The following is a 20,453-nucleotide window of genomic DNA, read 5'->3' on the forward strand; positions in this document are numbered from 1 at the left end:
CCCCATCTATGTTGTAAGCTAGAAACCAAGCTAGTTGAGATAAGAAAGCTAACATGAATTTTAGATGGAGAACAGGGAAATCATTTACCTTAATTAAACAATCTTACTAAAAAGGCCCTATAGAACATACAACATATGTCATAAAGAGAAAAACATATTTGTTTATGGTACATCGTACTGGGATTTTTTCAGTTTTCTACTTATGGAATAATGGAATAAAGCTCTTCACCAAGAAAGATATAAAATATGTTATGTTGCAAATTCATGTTTATATCATTAGAGTCATATATATATATCTGCCACCAGATAAGAAGGTGAGTCATTCGGAAGCTAGTGTTGTAGTGTCTGAGCGAAAGTTATAGACATGTATGTCTTAAAGAATCATCATCAGATTTCACCATCTTCGCTGGTACGGGTGTCTCGGATTTCATATTCACTGACTCACTGATTCAAATGAAGAGCTCCTATTTCTGAAGAGTGACCTCACTGTCAGGGTGCAAGGAGGATGGTAGCAAAAAGCCTTTCTTTCAAAGCTGCACTACTTGGCAGAAAATAATTCAAGATTTGTTATGCTGCTGAGAAATAAGTAGAAGAGGAATTTTGAACTTAGCAGACTGGCTAGGACCTTGAATGGCAGTGACTTGTATTCCGGTTACTGAGTTTCTTATCGGTGTTAAATAGGTATGCGCTATTCCTTGGCATTTATGCATGTCTAATAGTCTTCCAAGGGCGATTGTGCTGCTTCAGAGAAAGCATTATTTAATGCTTAAAGGTTTTTGCTTAAATGTTTAAAATATTTCAGTGCTTAAAATCCTTTAAGGGGCCCTACAGGAAAGATAGGAAGGAGCTTTTTATCAGGAAGTGCAGTGATGGAACGAGGGGTAGCGATTTTAAACTGAAAGAGTGGAGATTTAGGTTAGATATTAGGAAGCAATATTTTCCTGAGAGGGTGGTGAGGCACTGGAACAGGTTGCCCAGAGATGTCATGGAAGTCCCATTCCTGGAGGTGTCCAAGGGCAGGTTGTATGAAGCTTTGAGCACCCTGATTCAGTGGAAGGTGTCCTTGCCTATGGCAGGGGGTTTGGAACTGGACAATCTTTAACATCCCTTCTAACCCAACCCATTCTGTGGTTCTATGATTTCATTCACTTTTTCAGACTGAAAGTACGAGTACGGAGAGACAGCCTATTGTGAACTGAACTCACAATTTTAAGGAGTTATTGTTGAGCCGTGTTAGCAGCAGTGTGTTCTCTTAAGATTTCTTAAAGTGAACTACAATGGGCTAGTTCACGTCATCAAGAAACTATAATTCAAGTGTATTTTCATAGCCTTAATCTAATAGCTGAAGGTGGTAACTTCTTAAGCCCCTGCATTTTTTCCTTTGGGATGGCATCTGACAGTCAATGAACTTTTTTTTTGCATCATTGTTATCAAAGAATTATTTGTAGCAAATAGTTAATATCAAAGAGTTATTTAAAACATCTCTCTCAATCTAGATATTGGAAAGTGATCTTTCTCTTTGTTTGTACAGACACCCTTGTATTGGGGAAATTAAGTTTTTCTTCATTTGGAAAAATTGCCTTCTTCAATTTTCATTCAATGTGATTGTTCATTACAGCTAGCTCGGCTGCCTTGGCAACACTGTGTACTAATATTAATATGCTTTCTGGAATAAAAGCATTATCAAGTTCTTTGACAGTTCTTCATAGGTCACAAAGAGATAAATAATATACATGGTAAACCAAAAGAAAATACAAAAAATTGTAGATTCCATACAACAACAAGCTTTGCCTTCATTATAAAATATGTTTAAAGATCACTATTAAATCCAATGATATTAAATTTTGAGTTTTAAAAATTATCAAATCACAATATTTTATATGAACAATACCAATATTTCAGATTTTTTAAAAAGGGAAACAAAAAAAATTTCTTTCTCATATTTTCTTCATAGATCAGAATGGACTAGGGCTTCTAGTTTAAGACTCCTACATTTTAATTAAACCAAATTATGTAATCATTAAAAAGGCAGTGGTTATAAATAAAACAGCTTGATAATTTTGGTGTTAACTTATTTAATAGACTGCCTTATGCCCCTTTTTCTCCTTCTCCCTGCAGTTCTATTGCCTTGCCTTCCCTTTCCTTCCCTTCCCTGCTTTGTGATATTTTTCTTTTTCTGACTTGCGTTATTTCCCGATTAAGAGTCTATTTTTGACCCTTGACTCCAAATGAGTTTATAAGAGTATCTTTTAGCGCAATTTAAAATTCTTAATGCAAGATAGTTGCCCATTTTTTTAAGTAAATTCCTGACTCCATTGTTACTTAGGTCAGTTCCAAACTCCCTATGACCTTGGTATGTGCAAGATCAGTTCCTATAATTAAAAATAAAAACAATAGCGCAGGCAAGTTCGGACACTTGGAAAAAAGAGAATGAAACTTAAGCTGAGAATAGCAATGTATCTGTGGTCAGCAGCACTGGTTGGGAAAGGTGGAAGAAAAAAACTAGCTCAAAACAGAAACAGGAGGTGAAATGCACATTTATCATCTTGTAAGTTAGTAGAAGGATATGTTTAAAAAAAAATGTTTAGTACAACAATGAAAATTAGAAGAAAGTATGCCTGTAAGAGTGAGAACTGTAGTTTCAATACAGAAAAGGAATAATGGTCATCACTTTTTAAATTATTTTGTTGCATTTTTATAATTCCTAAGGAGATTCAGCTATAAAATTAATTTGATAGTTTGTCAAGCTAAGCAGAAATTTGACATGCTTGAAAGAGTTTGCATTTGTAAGAATTACGAGAAACCTTACATAACCTTAATGCTAGTTAAAAGGTAATTTCTCCCTAATACTTATTTTTTCAATTGTGTGTTTCTGATAACAGGTATTCTACAAGATGGTAGTTCCTTTTGTGATACCACCTTAAATGGATGATTTATCATTAGTGTATCTTTTGAAATTTCACATGGAAATTAGTTTTTCATTTCTGTTGCCTCTGTTTTCATCTGTCTCATCTTACTCTTTATGTTTGCTCACATTCCAAGTAAGCCAAACCAAATCTTGTGCACATGTTCATAAATTCAAGTTAACAAATACTGATTTTAAGTATGGAATACAGTTGTTGCACAGAACTTAAGCAGAACTCTAAAGAACAGCGCCCCCCAACCCAGAAAAATATGATAGACTTGATAAAACTATGAGCATTTAAAATGCCTGAAAAATCTTATATTCATTGTTTTCATTTTTTTACTACTAATTCCTTTATACTTTCAAATGCTTAATTACTGTATATGCAGCTATATACATATAGCCCAATCACAGGAATGTGACATATTGAACCATTGACAGTTAACGTATTCCCTAGGTATTTTTAATAATGCAGTAGAAGGCACTTGGTCTTGCATCATGTAATTAGATGATAGAATTGAGTCAGGTCTATGTTCTCATCCTAGATTAGTATAAGAACATAAACTAATAAAAGTATATTAATTTTCAATTCTATTTTTATTTCTCCAGACAAACATGAAAATTGATTGCAAGGTATTTTTACTTAGATAAAATAACATGCAAGTCAGTGTATTTCAGAAAACGTTATATGTCGTAGGAGCATTAGATAAAAGATCCACATGGTAATTACAGATAACCAGCAAAATGTCACTGGTGTCTTCATTAGTCACTTTGGTTTTGCAATGATAATAGACATTACTGGTGAATGAAATGGGGGTGACAGCCCTGGAAATTAATCAGTTTTATATATCCTTGACTCATAGAAATTAGAGATGGAAAAGACCTTTCATGATGAATCATCTAGTATAGCTTGCTGTTCATTAGTACACTTTTTTAGTATATTAGTATGTACTTGGATAAAAGAGTAAGAGGTGTAGACCCAAGTGAAATAATTGTGGAATAGCTCAAAATAATTTCTGAGAGTGACTTTAATTTGTGAAAAGATCATGGATGATTATGACCATAAGAGAAGTGAGGTATTTTAAAAATATAGTAGCAAAACAAAAACCTACTTTGAGTTGCTAACAGCGAAAGCTAATTAAAGGAGTTGAACAAATAACTCTATAAAAACAGGTTTCCATTCTTATAATCAGTAAGTGATAATTTGTTTAAATGTAGGCTTTTATCATTCGTTTGTGTTAGCATTGTATAGAATCATAGAATAGTTTGGGTTGGGAGGGACCTTTACAAGTCACCCAGTCCAACCCCTGTGCGGCAACTAGGGACGCCTTTAACCAGATCAGGTTGCTCAGAGCCTCTGAATGTTTCTAGGCATGGGGCATCTACAGCCTCTCTGGGTAACTTGTTTCTGTGTTTCTTCCTTATATCCAGTCTAAATCTACCGTTTTCTGTTTAAAACCATTACCCCTTGTCCTATTGCAACAGACCCTGCTAAAAAGTTTGTCCCCATCTTTCTTATAGGTCTGCTTTAAGTACTGAAAGGCCACAATAGGTCTCCCCAGAGCTTTCTGTTCTCCAGGCTGAACAACCCTAACTCTCTTAGACTTTCTTCACTGGAAAGATGTTCCATTCCTCTGACCATTTTTGTTGCACTCATCTGGATCCACTTCAACAGGTCCGTGTCTTTAGTATGCTGAGTTCTCTAGAACTGGACACAGAACTCCAGGTGAGGTCTCACCAGAGCAGAGTTGAATGGATATAATCTATCTGAAATGCATTTTGAAAGGAAAATGCCATGGGTATATATAATGCGAAAATGTAACCGTGACAGTCTTGGACAGTTGGATCCCACTTGGGATGTTGAGTACATTTGTGTGTGTTAGATAAAATGGAGACTGGGATGGAGCAGTTAGGTAGGTAATTTTTTTTCAAATTAAGTAGGAAATAGTGCTTCTGCAAGGGAGAAGATAACATGCAGCAACCACAGGATATTAGTGGTGGGAAAGAAAAAGAATTCAGTTACCCAGTGTCCTGGTCTTGATTTGCAGGACTTCCAGCCAGAGTGGATTCATCTACTTGCACACCCTCTTAGGAAGCAGATGAAGGTGCATCCAACATTGTGAGGCCTTGGTCATAGACATAGAAACACCCAATAGACATAAGGATGGACATAGAAACACCCAGTGGTGAAGAATACAGAAGGCAATAGAAGGGATAGGAGCAGTGCTGGCAAAGAGGGGTAAACTGGGTTGGCTTGGGGATGGAAACTGGCAGCTGGATCTCTCTGCATTGCCCTGCAACCAATTAAGCATTTTCCTAGGTGAAAAACTGCTGCCCTGTGAATGAACAAAGAACTAGCCACAGTCATGAATGCTGAGGAACTGCATGTCTGAAATGTAAGTTAATGATTACCACTTTGAAGAGGAAGAACTTTGAGGGTTTTCAGTGACACACTTTTTAAGATATTGAATGTATCCTTTTGCTCAGTTGACTTCACAATCTCTGAAGTCTGTTTCCTTCCAGAAGACAGAATCTGTGAAGTTAAGAAAAGGATTATGACACCCGTGTGACTGTATGGGTCATAGGCTGTAAGGATGCTGCCAGGAGTGATCTTTGGCAAGTAAGTGACTACAAAACTCTTGGAGCAAAAGTGAAAGTTCAGCTGGAGTTCCTCTCAAGAGTCTTAACTATTGATTGTGATCTAGGGAAGTATAGATAAATTAAAAAAAAAAAAAAAAGGCTGCAGATATGTAAGCATGGTGACATTGTCTTATTTGTGCTGTTCTAAGGAGGACAACCCATGGAAAGTGAATTTAAAGGAAGAAAGACCATAAATTCTGATAGATTAGTAAAATATTCAGGTCACAAATGCAAAACTCAAGGCAAAGAACGACTAGGAAGTATACTAAATGAAGAATTCGACTGGGATATGAACTCTTCAGTGACCGCAAGCAGCAGAAGAAATTGCTCAAAATTACTAAGGATGACTATAAAAGAATAGCACAAGCATGTAAAGACAAACCCACAGAAGTTTAAATTGACTAACCGTTATTAGAAGGCATAAAGTATTCTGTAAGTGTAGTGGTAATTAGAAGAGCAAAGAAAGATCTCTACACAAAAGAAAAGGATATCAGGTAGTGGAATATCCTGAGAACTCTGAAATGTTTAATGTCTTTTTCCCCTCCATTCTTCACTAAAAAGCCTAGTTAGTTAACACAATTAACACATATGGAAAGAGATCTAAGAATCATTGTAGTATAAGAAAAAAAGAGGGAAGAGATTCGTGAGTCGTTTTCAAACCTGTTCAGCCAAGTAAAATTCACAGTAGGAGAGGCAGCAAACTGAATGAGACCATCTCAATGCCATTAGCATTTATATCTGAGAACTCATGCAGAATGGCTGAAGTTCCAAAAGACTGTAAAAGGGCAAAAATAACACTAATCCCTGAAGGAAGTAGGCTAGGAAACTAAATACCTTTTAGCCTAACTTAAGTTCACTTAAAAGTACCATACCAAACAGACTCATTGAAAACAAGGTTAAATATAATAGCCCACATCAATTTGTCCATTACAGATCAAGTCAAACCAAATAATTTCTCTATATGACAAGGTAAGAGGCTGGTGAATAAAGAAGCAGCAGCAGAGATGATTCATTTTGACCACTGAAAGTCTTCAGGCACCATTTCACCTGACAGTTTCATGCAGAAGCTAGGGAGCTAGATGATACTGCTGTAAGCCTACTGCACAGCTACGTGCAAAAATAGAACTCAGAAGAATGGTTTCACTGGCTTGCTGTCAAACTGCAGGGATATATCAAGAAGGGTTACATAGAGGCCTGTCCTAGACTGGACACTACTTAGTGCTACCAGTAACGTCTTGTATCAAAGGCTGAGAGGATGTTTATACATTTGCAAGCAAGATCAATCTGTCTACAAACACTAAGGATGGCAGGATTTGGATTCAAAGTGATCTTGACTGATAGGAGGAATAGCTTGAAAAACTTATATTTGAATTATATGATGACAAGTGAAAGGTTTTACACATCGGCAGAAGAGGTCAAATGCAGAAGTATAAAATGGAAAAGGTTGTCTTGGCCTTAATTTTTCTGTGAAGGAACTGCTTTCCCGATTACAAATCATATATAGCTTAAAATTGTATTTCATCTGTTCATTAAATTTTAAGGCAATCATGTTAGATGGATGATATCCATGGTTGGAGAAAGGTACCTTCCTGTGTCCGGGCTTTTAGTCAGATGCAGCTCCACTTCTCCTTACACCTATTTCCTCATTTAGTAGCATCTCTGCTTTTGTTATATGATAGGTCCTATAAGCTTCATCTATCTTTTTTCCAAAACTGTGAAGAAAAGTCTTCTAGTCTTAATTGGCCTGAAGCTCCGCCAGGGGAGGTTCAGACTGGATATCAGAAAAAAATTCTTCACAGAAAGAGTCTTTGGGCACTGGAACAGGCTGCCCAGAGAGGTAGTCGAGCCACCTTCCCTGGAGGTGTTTAAGGAACGGGTTGATTAATTGCTTAGGGACATGGTTTAAGGGAGTGTTAGGAATGGTTGGACTTGATGATCCAGTGGGTCCTTTCCAACCTGGTGATTCTATGATTCTATGATTCTTCAACAGCCGAGAAAGTTAGTGTCAGAAATTCAAATCCCCACTGATTTCCAGTTAATGGCTACTGTGTCTGCTTGATCTTCAGGCTGCTGAATCAATGATACTTCTGAAATACTGGCGTGAATATTACTGCTTTCTGTCCTCAGGATAGTGAGGCCACTCTCTTGTCAGAGATGTTCTGGGATGAATTAAGCTTAGCTGGTCATTTCATGGAACACAGGAAAGGGTCAGGTTGTTGCTTAAGGTCAACTCCAGGGCCCATCCCTATAGAAAGTCCCAGACCACCCCCCCCTTAAAAATATATTTGTATAAATAAATATATATAAATAATTATTCATATAATTTATACATTTATACGGTTTCTAGAAATACATGTATTTTCATATATGTGACATATGCAGTGATCAAAATGGAAGAATTGTATCTATCTCAATATCTGAACTAATCAAAATCCATAGAGTTATTTAGCAACGCTAAGCAAATTAATGAAACTTAAGAGAAATGTCTAGGGATTGAGATCTTTTGCACTGCAGAGACAGAAGACATTCTTAAATTACACTAGACAGGGTAGTGGTGAAAACAGTTTAGCAAATTGTTGGAAGTATCAGTGTTAAGTCTATAAGACATATAGACGTAAGGCAGAATTTTTTAGTAAGTGGGCAGAAGGGACGTATGAATTTACCTAGCTGTCATTGAAGGAATGAAAGTGCTTTTGTACTATAGATGAGCTTTCACAGAAGATGACTGAGTGCCTGTGATCTCAGATAAGCAGAATTAAAATTAAGCTAGTTTTTTTTTCTATTTATGAAATTAAAAGCCTGGTCTGATGAATGCTCTCATGTATTTAAGTGTGAGATCTGTGCTATCATAAGCACTTTTGCTTCTTGAGTTGATATTCTAGTGAGATTTCTTCCTGCAAAAATTAGATTACTCCACTGTGAGTCACACAAGAGTCTGGGGAGCGTAAAATATTTAGTGTGAGTATGATTAGCTCTGTATACAATGACATAAATAGGAAGGTACTCTGTACACAAATTATTTAAGTTGTTTTAAGGCAAGTGTGAGGTATTCACATTTTTTTAATTACAGCAGAGATTGTATTTACATAATTTGCCTTGATTATAAATGTTCATACAAGGCTCTGCGAAATTTTACTCAGCCCTCTTCAGAAATGTTTGCACTACCTTTGTATTGAGAGATAGTGTGAGGGTATTCAGAAGAAGTATAGTCTAGACAAGGGTTCAGTGCCTCTACCATGTTTCACCTTAGCGGCTCTTAGATTATAAAGATCTATCATAAATGTCTATTATAAGGATATATAAAGATTGGCCTATCTAAATCATAGAATGGTTTGGCTTAGAAGGGACCTTAAAGATCACCTTGATTTCATATTAAAAGTTAAACCAAATGGAACAATACTGAATTATGATTGAATAAAATATTTGCATTTGCAACTATGATTGAATGGCATGCAAGAAATCTGGTTTGTCCCATTGATTTTCTTTGAAAACCTATTTATGTTAGCTAGATTACCAATGGCAGATTTTTAAATGAACAAGATTTTTGCTTATGTAATGTCATCATAAGTGGGGTCATAGGCACAACATGTTAATTTACTAATTCAGCCATTTTATATGCCTAACTTATGTGTATAGTTACTAATGTGTTTTTCTGTATTGTCTGACACCTGCCTATAAAGTTGAAACCAGTAAAAGAAAACAAGAACATTGTCAAATTATCTACAGACTGCTTTTATTGTTAAAGTCTCTGAAGCACAAGTTCACAAGTTCCATATTTGACAGATCAGTGACTCTTCTGATTTTTAGAATGACATATGTGGAAAATGATGACCCATTGACTGTTTCGGGTTTTTTAATGAACTTTTTGCCACTGCATTTTGTGAAAGGTCTGAAAAGAATATAAGTTTGGTATCCTTACAATGAAAAATAAAATATATATACTGAACTGTTATGTGTGTAGATACAACACTTATAAGTAACAATCAGTGCCAAGAACAACCAGGACTGTGTTTTTTCCTATTTTATAAAGCATTATATATATAAAGCATCTATATATACTGTGTGTTATTCTTCAGAACGTTAGCGGGTATTGTACAAATATGGAATCATAGAATCATAGAAGGGTTAGGGTTGGAAGGGACCTTAAAGATCATCCAACTCCAACCCCCCTGCCATGGGCAGGAACACCTTCCACAATGACCACACATAACAAGAGTTGGGTGAAACTTAGTCTTTTTGCATCATTAGATGTTCCAAGAACTTTTTAAAGGTTGTGCTACCTAGAACTTATGTCTATATCTTTAAGCACTCTAATTATTGAACAAAGATACTAGGCAGTGAGCTAAATTCTACCTATTTCTCTTAGAAGGACCTAATTATACAAGCATTTTAGTCAAACCTAACCCATGCAAATTGCACTGAGGTGTGGACAAACCTCAGCATTTTCCTTCTCAATGAACAAGGTGGACACAGCATGGCCTTTTTTTTTTTTCCCACGCACAAAAAAGCATGGTTTAAAAAAACGTAGCTTTCTTTAGGATAACCTACTCACTGCTTTAATTTCAGGCAGCTCTTAATGCACTTTGCATGGAGCTCTGGGCTCTGTTTTACTTAATGGTGTCTTGCTGCCATGTCGCCATTAGCCCTACTCCCCTTTTCCTGACATAATATAGTAATATATTAAAAAGAGACAGCAAAACCACAGAATCAGTAAGGCCACACCACTGCCTGAAGCTTTCCTAACTGCCTTTTAAAAGTCAACAAGAACTTACATTGGCAGTTATCAATTGCTCAGATGTTACTATTTTTTAATAAATATAGCAGATGAGTTAAAAAGAGACAACAAAACTTAAAACATTTCCTGAAATTTACAAGTGAAAATTATTTTGGTTCTCTTGAACTAAACATCAGGCATAAACAGGAAAGAGCATTAGAAAAAATACGATGAAAAAAATACTCTGCAATAAATAAAAATTTCTGAATAAATTGAATTTATCAAGTCTGCTGCTATTTCAGCATACTGTTACTATTAATAATTAATACTGTTACTATTAATAATGCTGTATGTGTGCACTATGTTTGTGAGGTATGAAATAAAATATATTAATAAGTTATAAATTTCCTATTGTCTAGGAAATTAATTTGTGCTACATCACAGGTATCTTTTTAATTAAGCAGTCAAATGAAGAAATCTTTTCTCTTTCTAAATTTGAATCTTGGTCCACTGTTTTAAACATCTTCATCAGCAATTTGCTTTGCTAGAAGATATTAAGTATACAGCAAACTACAGGATATTTTTATCTTTGAAGTTTAGAACTACATGTTAGTCTGGGCATGTAGTATTTGGATTTCAAAAATTCCATCTAGTCCTGTGCCTCTCTCAAGGCAGGCAATTTTGTTCCTATCCCTTTGATTGAAAGAAGTGGTTGATCGTGTTATCCATATGAGCAGCAGTCTGAATAACAAAGATTAAAGGGCACATGATTGTGTTCTTGCCAATGACAACAAAAGAGTAATGGCATGTTGCTGCCTTCTGTCATTATAAGCCTGCCTTTGATTCTCCCCTCTACAGTTTTGAAACAGGAATTTGAGCTTTAGTTGATAAAAGGTAACTTTTTGTGGAATCACTCGGTAATACCAAATAATCATGGTTAATGTATTCTAGAAGCTACATTATTTTTCTTTCCTTTAAAATTAATCGTGCTTTCTTATGGTTTTTAATCAGTTTAAATGGAAGATTCTGTGGGTAAGAGATTGAGTTACTCTAACTGGAATATAGTGCAAAGGAGGTGTGATTGGCTTTGGTAATCTGATCAAAGCAGGTGGATTTTTTTAACATCCTGTGGAGACTACAGCAGGTAAAAGGCTGTAAGACTATGCACAAAAATACACTGATACTTGCAATGATTCTGTCTCTATCAGGGGTGAATTCCTTTGAATCTTTTCATACAGTACTCACAGAATAATTTCGATAAAGGCTTTATGAGATGGGACATAGCAGATTAGGGTGTTCTTGGCAAGAAATGATTTACACATTCCTGGTACGATATGTGCTTTGCAAAGTTTGTTAGGAGAAATGTGCCATGTTGATATCAGATTAACATCTGACAATGATCCAAGTATCACACTGTGAAATGAGTTGATATTTCTGTTTGCTATAAAGTAAGGTTTATGTGTTTAGTCAAACATTTGTTTCCGAATAACAAAATTTTTTTATTTCTAATGGTTTTATTTTACTGACATATACTTGATGGTTATTGATTAGGATGAGATTTATCTTAACTCTCATTTTGCAATTAAATTTTAGATTAACTGGGTGATTTTTTCTGTTGATTATTTATAAGTATCATAATTTGCACATGTGTATCAGTGAAGGTTAACCAAGTTACTGCCAAATTTTCTGACTTGTTATTCATGAATGTCTATGGTATTGGCAACTTGAATCATAAGATGTCATTTTTGTTTCTTAATTAAATGCCTTAGACTTCTATAAATCAAAAGTAACAAATAGTTGCTGCCCTCAAATTAGTTTGCTCACACATGCTTTACTGCGCTTGTGATTAGCAGACATGTCATACATACAAATATCCATTCTAATAAGAAATCCTTCATCAAAAGCATGATGAAAATTGAACCATGAGATGCAAGCTTGACTGAGCAAAACATCTGTTGATGAACGCCTTTCAGGTGCTTGAAAAATATTTGACTGAACTCAGCATCCATTGCTAGATCTAATTTGCATGAAATTTGTAAAATGTAAATAAGGCTACGATTTAATTAGGAGCTCACAAGGACATAGTTTTTAAGTAGCCAGCTCGAGTGAATAGACTAGATGGGCCTGTCTGCAAGGAACTGAGCAAGGTCAAAATTTCGCCTAAATATATCTTTTCTATATATTTTTTTCACATGAGTTACTGTTCACCTGTAAAAGCCTTAGATTATAAAATGTGTGTCTGTCTGACTGGATGCATGCTCTTTGGATACTCTTTCCTGGTTAGATATAGAAGTGGTCCTTAATACCCAATAATTTGTTGTTCTAAATATTTCTAAATAATTACCCTTAACCTTTATTTTTGCTTAATAGAACTCCTTTAAACATGGAGGTATCAAAGAAAACAAATGCAGAAGTATTAGAATAAATTATTTCCTATCACATATCGTGACTGAATAAACAAAAGAATAGAGTTACTCAGTATAATTCCTCAACATCATTCCTCAATATATATGTTTTTTGTTATTCCATATACAGGGCATATTCCTACTGGGCTAAGAGCATCACCATTGAAATAGTAACATCAGTAATTCTCCTGGAATAATCAGTGCATCAGCAGTTAGAAGCAGAACATGTGGGAGGTAGCTCTTGGGTAACCAACTGGGGTAGAAAGTGTTGAAGTGCTGAGGTAGGATATTTGAGGGATCTCTCAGGGAATTTAAACCTGCATCTCCTCTCTGGCGATAAAACTTACAACACCCACCTAAAAGACCTGAGCACACCTTCATCCCGTCATAGGCACTTAACCCCTGACATTGGGTCAAGATTACTTTGCTGGAAAATGACTTGCACTTGAATTATGAGTTTCATGCCAACACTAAAGTTTAGGAACGAAGTATTTCAGAGTATACCTTTATAGCTTGACAAGACACCATTCCCAGAGCTCCTTCCTTTGATTAATTAGGTAGTAGAACTTCATTAATGACTTAGCAGCAGGGTAGCTTATAACTTCCTCTAAGAAACAGATTAATAATGCAGAAATTACATACAGAAGATGGTACATATTTACATTTTATATTTCAAATCTCTGAAAATCTGATACCAAGTTTCAATAGAGAAAATTGATCATGTTATTGAAATAAGAGTTGCTTCATTTGGCAGCCCCTGATCCAATGAAAAAATGGAAAAGAAACAAATAGTAACTTATTTTTATGACTGTTATTTCTGTTCATTTATTTTTAGTGAGAACTTTGCATAAAGTGTGGCTAAAAGCTTATCTTAATAGAAATCAATTCATTGGTCCCTACAGAGGAGAAAAAGAGGAAGAAGGATCATTTAAAGTGACAGCTGATTTCTGCAGTCTGTAATAAATTCCCTTAGAGATTCCTGAAAGCATCCTGGAAACAAATGAATAAAAATTACAGCATCAATGGTTTTCTCTGGGAAGGCACTCTTGCTGCAAAATTCCTTGTCCCAGCCAGAGTGGGAAGTGCAATTTGCAAGCACTATTTCTCTCTGCTATTTGAGATCACATAATGTAGAGCACATTAGCTGAGAGAGCATGCCCACATCCCTGTATACTGAGCTCATTTGTCAGCAATTACTTCATTGCCAGTCCATTCAATTTTAGAACGTAAGTAAATAAGCACACACTGTAGCTGTGCTTTATTGAAACTTGCAACTAGAGGTCACCCTGCTGAGCATCTTTGCTGTAGCTGAGAGAACAGATGTGAGGGTAACAAAATGTGTAATTCTGCTATAATGAAAAATCAAGATGCTTTTTCACACTCAGATTTATTACAAAGCATTTCTAGTATGTTTCGTAGAGCTCTGCTAAATTCTAATTAATCAAAACCTATATGCAATGAATTATATCTTTGGGTAAAAAGTAAACCAAAAGGACATGCCTGTTGAATCTATCCTGGAATATGTAACTTCTGGAAAGTCTGGAAGAGCATAAGAATACTGACTTGGTCTAAGGAAACATTTTCTTGGAAGCAGATTGTTCTTCAAAGCTGTCTGTTCTTACAACAGCACGCTTCCTGCTTGCAGAGCCGTAATAGTAGCATTAAGCAAGAGAAAGTCTCTGCCACTTTTCAGAGCCTCAGCAGAGAGGAAGGCTCAATTATCCCTGCATTTTTGAAAGGAGGCAGGAAGAAATAAGTGGGAGAGCAACAGAGGCTGACCACATTGCAGCTGTTGTAGAGAAAGGAGAAGTGAAGAAGGGTTGGTTATAGTTCCATTTCCTTCCTTTGTCTTGACCTTCATTGACACATTGTGTTTACAAGGCAGGACTTCATGACCACATCCCTTATCCCAAATGCATCCAACTCTGACTGAAAGTTTTTAAGGTAATGGGAAGGCTGTGATTAGGCCCAGCAGCATGATGTTTCAATGGAATGAAATTAAGTGAATGATTCCTGAAAGTTAGTGGAGGGGAAGAAATGGGTTCAGAACCTACTGGAATAGTACTGGAAGATGGTTAGGGCAAGGGATGCCAGACCTAATGCTGTCTCATTGTACTGCATAGTGGCTTTGAACCCAGAATTGTGATGTCCAGAACAGCATCCAGGTGTGCTCCTAAAAATATATATATGAATATTTTTACTTGTCCTCAGCATTTCTGTAACTGTGGGTGGAAGTCAGCAAAAAAAAGTGTGTTCCTCTAGGCTGAAGTTTACTTTAAACTTTGAGACTCACAACAAATAGCTGTAGAACTATGAAATAAACTGAAAAGGCTGAGACGAATCGCAGAAGTCATAGACATGCGTATCTTCTAAGTGTAGTAAATAGATAAATGCCACATCTTCATAGAATGGGTTGGGTCAGAAGGGACGTTAAAGATCATCCTGTTGCAACCCCTCCTACATGGGCAGGGACACCTTCCAGTGGATCAGGCTGCTCAAAGCCCCACACACCCTGACCTTGAACACCTCCAGGGATGGGGCATCCACAACTTCTCTGGGCAAACTGTTCCACTCTTTCACCACTGTCACTGTAAAAAAAAAATCTTCCTAATATCTAATCAGAATCTTTCATCTTAAAAGCATTACTCTCCTTCTGTCCCTGCACTCTCTGATAAAAATCCCCTTTCCAGCTTTCCTGCAGCCCCTTTCAGTACTGGAAGGCTGCTTATAAGGTCTCCGTAGAGCCTTCTCTTCTCTAGGCTAAACAACCCCAACTCTCTCAGCCTGTCCTCACACAGGAGGTGCTCCAGCTCCAGATTGGTGTTCTTACCAATCCTCATGAGAGGTATTGCAGTCTAAAAACTCATCTGCCCATCACCCAGGGAAATGAATTGTCATCTTAATCTCATCCAGTTTGTCAGCATTTGCCCTGTGGGTTTGTTACAATTTTCCAGCATTAGTAACAAATAAAATGCTGCACAGTAGATATTTCTGTGAAGTTCCTGACGATGTCTATGCAACAACATCACCTTGATTTATGCTGGAGTGTGGGTAAGGTACACATAAATAATTTCCTTATTACTTTCAGCATCTTTTTTAAAACTTGCAGCCACCTTTCTGTCAGTGCTCTGCATTCTGTTCTAGGGAGCATTTGAGTGTCCATTTAAAAATATTTTCCAAAAATAATTTTGAGCCTAAACTGATGTGTTTTGTACTGAACAAAAAAATCTGCTTGGGTTGTAAGATTATTTGGAATCGGGTGGTTAAGGTAGACGTTCTTAGAAAAGTGGTCTGTTGCACACTTGTATTTAGTACCATAACTGGTCCGTGTAGCTTGACCAGTCTTCCCTGGTGTCAGTGGGCTGTGATGAAGTCCATATAGTGATTCCTCCTAATTTTCAGATAGCAATTTGAATTTAAAACTTACATAAAATACAAATAACATTTTCATTTTTTCAATTCAATGCAGACAATAGCTAAGACAGGTGCAGAGCTTCTTTGTGACTGGGAGAGAAGGACATGCCCAGGGTTAGTCTATAAGCCAACTAACCATCAACCCATAATTTTTCTTCTAAAATATAGGTCATATTGTTAAACAGTTTGTTTATGTTTTAAGTTCCAAGCTCTACCTGAACAGATTAGCAAAATCTTAAGAAGTTATCAGTACATTTAAAATATGTTTTAAATATGCAAGTTCTGAATTGCTTTGGGATTTTAATATTCATATTAAGACTCAAAATGGAAATTATTTCAAATACTTAATTTAGACTTATGAATATTCTAAAAGACCAAATTAATGTGTAGGATGTAATACAGTGCCTAAGGACTGTTTGCAAATCAGTGACGTTAAATGAGATGGTCTCTGTATTTTTATTTAAAGTTATTTTAAAATATAGATAATTTCTTAGGGAGTATCACATGAAGCTTTTGCTTATTTTTTTGTTAATGATTTGTTATGCATTTTTAAAGTAATATGAATTACTTAGACATATTCTTTTAACAGAATAAATAGCAGGTGTCTACATTAAGTACCAATTTGCTGTTTCAAGCAAAAATGAGCACAGAAGCACAGAGAGTATCCATATAAAATATTATAAATCATAATCCTACAAAAACGTGGTTTAATGGTTATTGACATTAGTAGGTTTGGAAAAGGCACAGGAATTGAGGAATCTATTTTATAATTCAGCTACGAAAGCCTCAGTCATTCTCCCAGGTTGCTACTTATCCTGTCAATATAAATCCATATTTATCTGTTACAGGAATTCTTATAAATGACAACAGTTATAAATGCTAATAAAATTACAGTCCCAAGATTTTCTTCCAGGAAAGTGATATATAAATACTATGACTGATAGCCTTATATCATGTCATAGGAAACATAAATCTGGAATAAGAGTTCTGAAGTGCAAATAATCCAGAATTCTTCACAAATTACGATTATAATAAGTAATGATCCAGGTATTTATTTTCCCCACAGGTGGTAAATGCTGACAATCATAATAGTGTCCATGTACTTCTGTGAACATAAGGAAGGAAATCATGATGGGCCACATAGCATCAGCTCTTCTACCTGCTGAACAGAGAAATTGCTCTATGCTGTTTCTGGTAACTTGACCATACACGCGACAGCACATGCCTAGCTTTCCTCCCTTGGTCCAGCAAATGCTCACCCGGAAAACACACAGTCATAAAATGTACCACACTATAGCTATGGTTGTGAAAACCATCACTCACATCGGCCAGGAGGATCCCCACAGCCAGCTAGTCCTCCTCTGACTCAGCAGTCATGCTCCTTACATTGTAAATGAAAAAGACTGTTTTCCATATTTTTTATTTTATTCTCAGTTGAAAAGGTCTGAAACCGATGGAAGACTGCATTTTTGAAGTATGAAACTGGGAGTGTGCCTTCAAGCTTTCCTCCAGCAGGCATTTCAAAATGAAGCAGTTCCCAAAAATCTTGTGACATATCTACCAAACCCACATAGATGTAGCTTGTGTCATGAAGCATCTAAAGTGGCACTGGATGCTGATGTTTGGGCATTAAATATCAATTTCTCTTTTTCTGTGAGAAAGTATGTCTTCAAAACTGTGCTATTAAAAAAGACAGAAATAATAGCTACAACACAAATTTCACCTTTAGGAAAGCGTTCTGATTACTATACCATTTTCAAATTCTGACTAACTCTGCAGTGTATTTTGTTACCAAAACTCAGTCATGTAGTATGTTAAAAGTTGTAATGGAGCCTCTCAAAGCAATAAACCATTTCTAACATGAGCTCTATAAAACATCTGACCTACATAGTCTCATATCAAACTCTAATTTCCTCTGCCTTTGTATTCGCATTCTAATATGAGAAAACTTAAAGTTCAGCAAAAGTAATTGAATGAGTACTGAATATTTTCTTGGTATGCACTGGAAAAGTATAAATAAGTGCATAAATATTATGTTTACATTTTTTTACTCTAACTAATTTAGACAAATACTAGTTGGTCTGGAGAACAGAAAGCTGAGGCCCTCTACAGCTACCTGAAAGGAGGCTGTAACGAGATAGGTGTTTGTCTCTTCTCCCAAGTAACGAGTGGGACGATGACAGAAAAATAGCCTCAGGTTGCATCAAGGGAGGTTTAGATTGGACGTTAGGAAAAAAATTCTTCACTGAAGGAGTGGTGAAGCATTGTAACAGGCTGCTCAGGGAAGTGGTGGAGTCACCATCCCTGGAGGTGTTAAAAAGTATGTATATGTGGCACTTTGGGACGTGGTTTAGTAGGCAGAGAGGTGTTGGAATGACAGTTGGACTGGATGATCCTAGAGAACTTTTCCAGCCCTAATGATTCTATGATTCTAGGGCAGCAAATTACAAGTAAGTCCTGCATAGAATAATTCTGATGTTAGGAACACATTTGTGTGCTTGTCTCTGTCTTCTTTCCTTTTGCATCAACTTTTTTTTTTTTGTATTTCATCACATTCACAATGACCTTTTCTGAAATAACTACTACTGAAACCTTGTAAGTTGTCTTGGTGATAAGTATGTATCACACCCCTCTGCCCTAAATCAATTGCAAGGAAAGTCTTCCCATTTATTATTTTTTTTTCTGTAAATCCAGGGACATAGTTTTCCTTATTCTCCAGACTTTCCTCAAACCAGCTGTTTAGAAATAGTTTCCATTTAACTTTATCTTACATTACACCAAGCAGAATTTATAATCTAACATAGGGAACCTAAAAAAGTGGGCATTCTTGTCCTTTGAATATCCACTAGAACAAGATAGACACACATTCTGGTGTCTTTATCTTTCTCTCTGAAGATTTATTTCCTTTCGTCACATTTGTCACTTGCAGCATGCAAAACTTTTCAGGCAAAATTTGAATGTTGACAAAGCTTTTTGCACCTGCCTGAAAGAATCCAATGCTCTATAAGTGAAATGTCTGTATACGTGGTCTGTGATTGCTCATCACAATATACTACGTGTAGGGGTGAAATTTAAGCTTAAACACCACATTTTCATCCACTGGGGAGGACTTCCCTTTGTGAGCAGATTAACCTCTTCTCTCCACCAAAGATTGACTGGAAACCAGAAACTAGGTGTTCCTCTCAGCACCTGAGTCCTTTGAGGAATTCTCCCAAAGGAGATTTTGGAGCAGTTCCAACATGCATAATGAATCAGAGTCCTCGGAAAACATAGTTGAAAATGTCTCTTCCTCTAAAAGACAGCTAGAAGAATGAGCCGTTCTTTTAATAATAACCTAGAAGAGATACCATCCACCCAACCCGTGTGATCCTGACTCAATGCTGTGTCTGAAGGAATTCAAATCTATGATTTTCACGGCAGTGTTTTGATACCAGGCTCTATCCTGCCCCATATCAAAATTAAAAGAAGTCCAAAGCATTGGAAAGCAAGAGTATAGCAGAGAAAGGAACATTACAACATAGAAATGGTCAGAAGAATCACTGGAGATGCAAAATCTGACTGCTGTGCTCTAAGACTGACATGCTTTTACTTTTAGCAGTCTGATAAGCATGAGTCTTATTGAGTAGTGACATCATCTACTTGCTTTTGAAAAGTCACTTGCAGTCCTACAAAGTTCTTTGAAGACAGGATGTGTATCTATATTTTCAACAGAACTTTATGCGGACCAAAAGGCCCTGAGATCTAGAGAGCCGTGGGATTTCAGACTTCTTTTGGTCTGAAAGAATTCTGTAGGATTTTAAAATTCCCTAGAACTTTCACTGTTTAGCATACTCGATGTTTTAAATTCCATCATGATAAAGCTCCCTGTACATTGAATCATAGAATCATTAAGGTTGGAAAAGACCTCTTAAGATCATCCAGTCCAACTGTCAGCCCAACACCACTGTGCCATATCTATTCAGTTTTTTAACTCCTCCAGGAACGAGGACTCTTCCACTTCCCTGGGCAGCCTCTTCCAATGCTTCACCACTCTTTCAGTAAAGAAATTTTTTCTAATATCCAATCTAAACAACCTCTCGCACAGCTTGAGGCCATTTCCTCTCACCCTATCACTTGTTACTTTGGAGAAGACACCAACACCCACTTCACTACAAGCAACTACCTTCCAGGTAGTTGTAGAGAGCAATAAGGTCTCTCCTCAGCCTCCTGTTCTCCAGACTAAGCAGTCCCAGTTCCCTCAGCAACACAGTGACAATGCATATCGTTCTTAGGAGACATTTTGTTATTCTTAGGAGACATTTTATTATTCACATAGCTTTTAGATATCTTACTTCATTCATTTGATTAATCATAAATTGTTCTTTTCTGATGATTT

General features: G+C 36.3%; 1 long non-coding RNA gene across 1 annotated transcript; it reads left to right on the forward strand.

Annotated features, from left to right (window-relative positions):
- The first annotated feature begins 5,224 nt into the window (after window positions 1-5,224).
- On the forward strand, window positions 5,225-18,236 carry LOC128850955 (uncharacterized). Its single transcript, XR_008448223.1, has 3 exons — window positions 5,225-5,301; window positions 5,429-5,525; window positions 17,145-18,236. It is a non-coding gene; the product is annotated as an uncharacterized LOC128850955 (long non-coding RNA).
- Window positions 18,237-20,453: the final 2,217 nt, after the last annotated feature.

Source organism: Cuculus canorus, chromosome 1 (genome assembly GCF_017976375.1).
Source record: "Cuculus canorus isolate bCucCan1 chromosome 1, bCucCan1.pri, whole genome shotgun sequence".
Lineage (NCBI taxonomy): Eukaryota > Metazoa > Chordata > Aves > Cuculiformes > Cuculidae > Cuculus > Cuculus canorus.